We start from the raw sequence: 10,003 nt of genomic DNA, 5'->3' as shown, positions 1-10,003 counted from the left end.
TATAAAGTTACAATAAACTCATTGTATAAATTCTCATTGTATAATTAAACATAGAACAGCGTTTATACAACAATTTTACCGTATTTATTGGATGTATAAATTCATGTTCTTCGAGTATTATTGGTGTGATTTATTTGATTAATTGGCTGATGAAAACACAGTGTGCAGAAACGTACCAACATTGTTAATATATTATTTTTGAATTATAATATTCGTTGTTGCTCGTTATTGGCCGTTGTTATCTCCTTGATTCTTTTAATTATTTTAAATAAAGTACCATCACAAAGTACGGTAACAGATGATAAAGCAGTATAATCAAAATCAATTCTTTCTAATGTAATTGATAGAAGTAGAAATGTAAAATGGCATGAAAAAACTCGAGCTTTAAAAAAAGGATACACAGACATTAATATTTCTTACGTTAATCAATTAAAAAATATTGTAGAACATTACATAGGAGAAATGAATTTATGTTGCCAACATTGCGGTGCAAAACATTTTAATTCTGAAAAAGTAGCTAATAAAGGTAATTCGTTTAATGATTGCTGTAGTCATGGATCTGTTGAATTAAATCCTTTACCCCAACCTCCACATGAACTATATGAATTGTTTATTGGAAATCATCCAAAATCAAAACATTTTTACAATCGTATTCGAGGATATAATAACATTTTTTCATTTGCATCTTTTAATGCAAATTTGTCAGACTTTAGCGCACAAAGACGTGGACCGTATTGTTTTAAAATTCAAGGACAAATTTATTATCAAATCAATACCGCGTTATATCCCGCACCAAATGAAATACCAAGTTATGGTCAACTTTTTATCATTGATAACAATGAAGCGACAGAGTGTCGATTACATCGAAACTCGAATCTCGATGAAGAAATTTTATGTTTAATAGATAATATAATGCGTACAAATAACATTTTCGCACAATCTTATCGAATGATGCACGAAGAAATTTAAGTACAAACAACAGAAAATAACAATATACCTAATTTACAATTAGGATTTTTAACAATAAGAGACATTGATCGTGGACGATACAACATACAAAGAGTGAATGAAGTGGCAGCTGTTTTTTCTACTACAGCAGATGGAGAAATTCCAGAAACTTACGTGACAATTTATAATAAAAATAATAAAACGTTACAACAAGTCAGTACGATGGATCCAAATGTAGAACCATGGATTTATCCATTATATTATCCATACGGTAATCAAGATTGGCATGATAATTTACGACGCAAAGATAATAATAAACGAATAAGTAGAGCTGCGTATATATGTAAAATATCGAATAGCTGTACGTGACAATTTTAACATTTTTATCATGGGAAGACGATTATTTCAGCAATGGCTTGTAGATAGTTACATCAAAATTGAAAAAGACCGAATTAATTATTGCAAATAAAATAAAAAACAATTACGAACTGAGAATTATCAAGGATTAATTGATTATTTGGCAAACGTTGCCAATAATAGTGATGCTCACATTGAAAAAATGATTATACTTCCACCGACATTTGTTGGATCGCCCCGTAATATGTTGCAACATTACCAAGATGCGATGGCTATTGTGCGGAAATATGAAAAACCAGATATCTTTCTTACCATGCGAGAATGTACTTCCAAATCAACAACCTGCAGATAGGCCAGATATATGTGCTCGGTGTATTTAATATAAAAAAGGATTATTTGATTGATATTATTGTTAGACAAACAATTTTTGGTGAAGTTCTCGCATACGTTTATGTGATATAATTTCAAAAACGTGTATTACCGCATATACATTTGTTAATTACATTAAAACAAAACTGCAAAATATTAAATTCTGAAACAGTTGACAAATTTATTTCTGCAGAAATTCCTAATCCTAATGAAAATGAAAATTTACATAATGTTGTAATGAAACATATGATTCATGGGCTATGTGGAAATTGGTGTATAATAAACGATAAATGTTCGAAACATTTTCCAAAACCATTTCGACCTGAGACGACTATGGATGAAGATGGTTATCCGCAATATCGTCGAAGAAATAATGGATTGCTATATGAAAGACCTGGGCGGTATGTTGTTGATAATCAATATGTTGTTCCATTTAATCCAATGCTCTTGCTTTTATTTAATAGTCTGAAATTCAAGACTTTATCGAAGCTCGTTATATTGGGCCCGTGGAAGCATGTTGGCGTATTTTAAGTAAACCTTTGCAAGAAAAGAGTCACGCTGTATTTTGTTTACCGGTTCATTTACCAAACGAACATAATGTAATAATCGATGAAAACGTTAATAATGATGCGATAAGATCTGCTGTAGAACGAGTAACAATGTTGTTAGATTATTTTGAGTTAAATTTTCGAGATGAGGAAGCAAAACAATATTTATATAGCGATATTCCATCTCATTATGTATTTAAAAAAGTTACAATTAACGGCAGAACCATTAATCGCTGGGAGAAACGTCAAAGATACTTTAATTGCATTGGCCGTATGTATTCCGTCAGTCCGTCTCAGATAAAATTATTTCATTTACGTATACTTTTACTATATGTTAGACGAGCTACAAGTTTTCAAGAATTAAGAACAGTTAATAACGCGAAGTACATCAAATTTTCACCGCCGCATGTTTATCATTAAGACTCATAGAAAATGTTGAAGAATATGGAATCGTGCAATGAACGAAGCAAAAATTTGGATGATGCCAAGACGACTTCGTAATTTGTTCGTACGAATTTTGATTCATTGTCAAACAGTTCATCCAAAAAAGATATGGGACGAGTTTAAAACAGATATGTCAGAAGATTATATAAGACGATTTGGACCCGTAATAGGAATAAAGAAAGTTTAAAATTTTATTATTAATTTGCTTCAAATGGAAGGATCAAATATTGCATGCTCATTTTCCTGAAATGGAACAAGATACCGAAGAACAAGAAATAATCGATAAAGAACAAATTGAGGAAGATACATAAATAGGTATTCAGCAATATAAACAACTATAATAAACATAGAACAAAAACAAATTGTAGACATTATTTTAGAAGCAACAACAAGTAACAGTAGTACTTACAGTAATACTTGCTTTTATATATTGATAGTCCAAGTGGTTCTGGTAAAACTTTTATTTATACAACTTTGTATTTTTTATTGAAAAGTAGAGGAAAAGTAATAAATACTATGGCATTTACTGGCATTATTGCTGCGACATTATTTCCAAACGGAAGAACGGCACACAAGGTTTTTAGATTACCTGTATCTTTTTTTGCCGATTCTACGTCAAATATTAAAGTTCAATCTAAAGAAGCTAATAATCTAAAACTTGTAGATGTTTTTATTTTAGATGAAACTCCTATGGCACCACGTTATGTATTAGAAATAATGGATCGAACATTACGTGACATAATGCAAAATAATTTGTATTTTGGTGATAAAGTTATTCTTCTTGGTGGAGATTTTAGACAATTATTGCCTATAAAAGAAAGAGCTACACGTTGTGAAATTATAAATTTATCAATAAAATATAGTACTTTATGGAAACAATTTAAAATATTTTTATTGACAGAAAATATAAGAGTTTTACGACAGGAAAAGGAATTTGCACAATTTTTATTAAAGTTAGGTAATGGTTCTTTAAATGATCAATCGGATAATATTCAAATTCCAGAAAGATGTATAGCAAACGTTAACTCAGATATGATAAAAGACATGTATGGAGTTATTATAACACATAAGCGATATATAACTGTTGCTAATTATGTTATATTATCTGCAAGAAATGCCGATGTTAATGATATAAATGACAAAGTAGTAAGTTTATTGGATGAAACAACAGAAAGAGTTTATACAAGTATATGGATACCCTTGAAACAACTGGTATGTCATTCTAACGTGATTTTGGAGTACAAGGTTATCTGAACGTCACACTATTATACATAATTGAATTCGTTTTAAAATCATTTAAAACATCATTTATCTAAAACTATGATTCCATTAAAAAAAAAAATCGACAACTTTGAAATAACTTTTAAAATAACTTTGATATAATTTTTTACTTTATCAGCGTGTCTCCTCCTTCGACATACAACATTAATGGAATCATTTGAAGTATAAAAGATAAATGGGATACCCTGTATACAGGGTAAGTTTTTTAAATTGACATATCTGAATATCTCAACAAATATGAAAAATACAGAAAAATGTTTCAAATAAAAGTTATATAGTCTAAAGAGGAATATATAATTTCGATGTGAGTTATGTTGTTGTAGATATCGTCGTTTTCAAGAAATTTTAAAGGCTAATTTCTTAAATGAAACTTGATTTTTTTCTTGAGATAAGAGCTGTAGCTCTCGTCGAGACATTTTCAAAATAATTGCCCCAAAAATTATCTTTTGCATAAGTCGTTTCAGAGAATGAAGCTTAGTTTACAATAGTTATTTGTGTAACAAGTGCTGTAAGATGGAAGTTGGACGTGCGGAGTGGACGCACGAGCCGGAGGCGAGTAATGCTAGTAATATTAAAAAAATATTACCGCAATATATTTTATAACATTGTTAATTAACCCTTCGCGTGCAACGTCTTTTTCTGCACCTGTAACGTGCAACGTCGGGTCACTCATTTCCGACGCCTAAAAAATACTTTAGTGTTGTAAAAAAATCTGAAAAATTCATGTTACCTTATTAACTATCCTACTTTAAGGATCAATCGCTATATTGCCGATTTTTTCATTTGTTTAAACAATATATTTATATAAACGGACACTTGACATACAGGACAGTCACTTTCGCCAGGGCACGGGTGACCCGACGTTGCACACGAAAGGTTAATCAGATACATATAGACATACATGTATCACAATTAATAATGTTATAAAATTTATTTATATAATAAATCTTTTTCTTATTAATTATCTGAAACACAACTTAAATAAAAACTCCACCGCAAGTCACCGATAATATACATGACATAGAGCATGTTGATATGATGTGGTAAATAGCATATAGGGAGGAAAGTCCGAAAAAATCTAAGAGATCGCACACGTTTGTTTCTAAGGCACAAAGGAACATATATTTATTTGCTTACACTTTTTTATCTACTTGTTCATATACTCTCTCTTGCATACTATCTAAATTAAACTCATATTATATCATAACAAAAAAAAATAAATTTTTAACCATTTAAAACTATTAATATATGTATTGTATCTTAATAAAAATAAAAATGAAAATTTAGTTTTAATAAAATTAAAATTAACCAAAATGTTGTAATTTATAAGCATTTTCGTTTATTAAAAAATAGAAAATTATATGTATCAAAAATGTATTAAAGAGATTTGCAAAGTCATTCTTATATTGTTTAATATATAAATGATAATCGATTACAATTAGGATCAATTTTGTATTTTATTAAAATAACTAATTGTAATTGTGTAAGAAAGCCATGTAGGTGTAATGGAAACCATTATGTTGTAATGAAAAATATTGAGTTTGTTCTCAAATACTAATCCATTATAGAAAGATAAAAAATATGTAATTAATAACAATAATCTTTAATTGAGGTACAAAAATCACTCCAGGTGATCGTTTATGTAAAAAAAAAAAAATAAATGGCCGGCCGACGTCCGACGCCGGCGCCGTGAAAGCGCGACAGGTCGATCAATCGCGTGACCGGCTTGATCGGCATCCGTTATTGTGCGTGATGAAAAAATCGGGTCCCTTGGACTCTCCCTTTTACAGCGACTCATTATGAATATCAATCAATTTGTGTCATTCGATCCGTTATCATCGCGATGCCGTGAAAGTAATCTCAAATGCGAACGAGTTAATAGTCAAGAAAAAGCGACAATAACTATAATAGCTTTTAGTTTGGATTGTAAGACTTAAGCAACAAACATGTTTTAAAATATCTCAGATACATGAAATACATACACCAATAAATTAGATCAAAAAATGGTGCAAATTAGAAATTTGCACTTGGCTTCCTCATAGAGGAAGTGATGTCTTAAGATGCTAATACGGCCCTCTGATTGGCTCTGATTGGCAACACATTGGCATCAAAAACTCAAAAAACAATTTTTACTTCGGTCTTTTCTACCCCTATTTCATATATAATTCTTTTAAATTCGGTTGATTAGACTTAGCTTTATATGCGAGCAAAATTATGGACCTTTAATCGCGTATAAAGCTGGGTTTAATCAACCAAATCTTAAAAAATTATTTATGAAATAGGGGTAGAAAAGACTAAAAAATATAATAAAATTAAAAATAGATCGATATCTCCAAATTTGCGGAAGTTAGAGCAACCACGGACATTTCTAAAAAAATTCAAAATTTTTTTAAAAAAGAACCCCTTTACCGATCATCGCCAAATTCAATACCAACCTTCCTTGAATGATACTCTATCGATTAAAAAAAAACATCCCGATATCTCAAAAATTACGGAAGTTAAAGCATATACGGACAACAAAAGCATACATGCATACACACATACATACATACATACATACATACATACATACACACGGACATTTTGTACAAAAGTGATTTTTCGATGTTTTAGAACATTCTAAACACTTTGCCAAAAATACTTTAAAAAACAAAGCTTCCTCTATGAAGAAGCAAAATTGTGACAGATAATATATTAATGATTCAAGAAAATAATTTTATGTATGATAGCAACACTTTTCTATACAAATGCCATTTGTCAAATAATATTGTACTAATTCCTGTAAACAATATTACAACAATTTGTGTTCTTATGAATATTAATAACCAAATGTATGTGGGTATTTCTGTCAACCAACAAGAGCTTGAATAAATAAATACCGGTCCATATTCAATTATCGTAAATTTATTAAAAATAAGTCGTTTTATTTCGACCCAACTGGCCAATTGATACAAGAATTGCACGACGTTTCGACCGAATTCCGGTGCCCTTATCAAGTGCTTTTATTCGAGTTACACCGATCCGCATAACGAAATTAATTGCATCGTTGACGTACTTATTTTGAATTATTTGCTGGCGACGGAAATTGCTTTGTAAATTTATTGATATTTAAATATTTGAAGATAAGTAATTATAAGAAGTAATAACAAAAATAAAGATGTTTTGTAATAGTTTTTTATATATTTAAAATTTCCTACCTTTAGTTGCACATATACGCATGCGTACTCATACATACACACACATTCTTCCAATTTTATTTTGAATTATTCATTTTAATAAATAAAGAAAAAAGAGAGAAAGAGGGGAAAAATAGTATTAAAAAATACAATTTTATATAAATAATCATTTATACGTCATATATAAAATTATTTTTTTCAGTTAATAATATAACTATTATTAACACAATAAAATTCCTTTTAATTTTGTTTTTACTATTTTTGATTAAATTAATAAATAGAGAGAACCGTTATTATAAACATTTATTATAAACGTTATTTTAAACGTTATTATAAATGTTTAATAATCATATATAATATTTAATAAAAAATATAATAAACTTATAATAATAGAAATAAACTAAATAAAAATAACAGTTCTATATATAGGTGTGACATCAAAACAGATTAAGAAAACATTAGGAACATTAAAGTAGGAGCATGATTTCTTAATTCAAACAGAATTGTCAGATTTTAATAAATATGAGCCAGAGGTTGAAGAGGTTCAAAATAGGGTGATGTGACTGCTTAAAGTATCAAAGTAGATGTTAGGTCGAACATTTTGGTCGAAAGTAGGTGTTAGATTGAACATTGAGGTCGAAAATAGGATAAAAATTTCGACTCGGGGGGGAGGGGCATGATTTGAGTAAGGATCAGGTGACGATCCAGACAATTAAGCTAAGATCGGGGCATGATTTAGACAATATAGCCATGATCGAGGCATGATCCGTACTTATAATACCAAAATTATAGCAGCCACCAATTTTGATATTAGAAAAATAATTTCGGACACAATTACATCACAGCATCTCAAAGATATGTTAAATTTAAAAGAATAATATTTAATTTTTATTTAATTACATAATAACTACAACTTCATCTAATACTTGTCAAGTTTCATAAATTCTTAACACATTCATACTTCTTTGAATGTTTAAGACGCTTGTCGTCACCTTAGCAGTAACAGTGTTTTGTTTACAGATTTTGATCAAATAAATTTATTGATTACTTACCCGGTGTGTTCTAGCTCCGGTCTCGCCTACCCGCGCTTGAACTGATCCTTGCAACTCTTGAATGACAAGTGAGAATAGCCGAAAGTTCCGTGAGTTTTTATAATAAGAGACAACCTTGGAGCGTGGCTTGATTGCATCATGCATTAGGCGTGTACAAGCTCTGGCTAATGCTATTTAATAAAAAGTAGTGCTATGTTGACTTTCTATGAATTCATAAAAAGGTTAAATTTGAAATTTAAAAAAGTGTGCAAATTAAAAGAAATAGAGTATTTTTTTAATGCATTATGATTATTAGCTACTTGCTATGTTTATCGTCTCGGTGTTTTTCTTTTCCTGAGCGTTTGGATCTTTCACCTGGCGGTGACGAAAGCTGATGACATCAGAGAATGAAAAGTATAGGCTCTTACGTCTGTCGTAGTTATAGACGTAAATAAAGCAAGACCGAGAAAGCCGTTTACATAACTACTATGTTCATGAAAAGCTGTCGTAACGATACGAACGTAGTTACGTATACGGTTTTTTCTGTTTAATATACCTCAAAATTTCACTTTTGCATACTTATTCAGTTTGTTACAAAATATTTAAAACAGTGAGAACGAAAGTAAAACACAGTCAATCGACAGATGAGCAAACACTTAATTAATTCAAAAGCGAAATGTCATGGATGAATATACTTCATCGCCTTACGCGCACTGGAATAAATTAATTTGGTAGTAAATTAAAATTGCATTGAATTGCGACGTTTCGGGTCAGTCAGCACAATCTTTGATGCAAATTTTGTTTTCTGTTCTTCTCGCATACCAGCATGCTAAGCTAGGACCTCGAACCGGCCATAAAATTTACATATACATATACATGTTTATAAAGGGGTACTTATGAGGTCCGAGTGTACATATTTGAAATCAAGCATACAAAGATCTACATTTCAATTTAATGGTAAACAATACTATTGAAATCACTATGTATATCGTAGAAAAGAAAATATTATGGATTTTTGGTTATTTATATAAATCGGTCAATACCGGGACCACCGTGACCGGGACATTCGTTATTTATAGATCGATACATATTGGGACCAAATTTTTCTACACATATTTTAGGAGGATAGGAGAATTGAATTTTTTTTCACGATTTTCTAATATTTTACATACCCGAAAAAAGAAGATTATATATAATTATATATAATATCATATAATTACGGAAATTTTGCTTTTTATATATAACGCTACATGAAATTTATAATCATATATATATATTTATATATAATTAATCTTTTTTCCCGGGTCAAGTTAGGTGAAGTCAAAATTGTTGGAGTCATCAATTAATTAAAACAGAAAGTCCTCTGTCAGAACGGAAGGTGACTGAATGTTCTATCAACATAAGGTTCATCTCGACATTGCCTTGGATCCTTTCTCTACCTCCCTAAAACCCTCCCTCTCTCCCACCCTCTCTCCTTTTATATTGAAGGAGGATCTACTGTGATAAATGGTAGTAACTTTTACATTAAAAAGGGCGCAATACGTAATTCTATGTAATTATTGTTGAATAATATATGATTTACGCAACAACAACCGCGTCGGGTCTCAATAGCTGTCTTGTTTTCTTTTTTATTTATTAGTACAGAACCTCAATTTATCTTCAAATATCAAAGAATAGCAAGTATAAATCACGCAATCACTATTTACAATGTTGTAACTTTAGTAACAATTGCTTTAAACACAGAATAATATTTTAACCGAATGGTCCCAAGATGTACCGCTTGTCGTTCCGAAACAGGCCTCGTATATACCTTTACGAGAAACAGATATTGTATTTTAATCAGTACATA

This window comes from Temnothorax longispinosus, chromosome 11 (genome assembly GCF_030848805.1).
Source record: "Temnothorax longispinosus isolate EJ_2023e chromosome 11, Tlon_JGU_v1, whole genome shotgun sequence".
Lineage (NCBI taxonomy): Eukaryota > Metazoa > Arthropoda > Insecta > Hymenoptera > Formicidae > Temnothorax > Temnothorax longispinosus.
Note: the sequence above shows the minus strand (reverse complement) of the source record.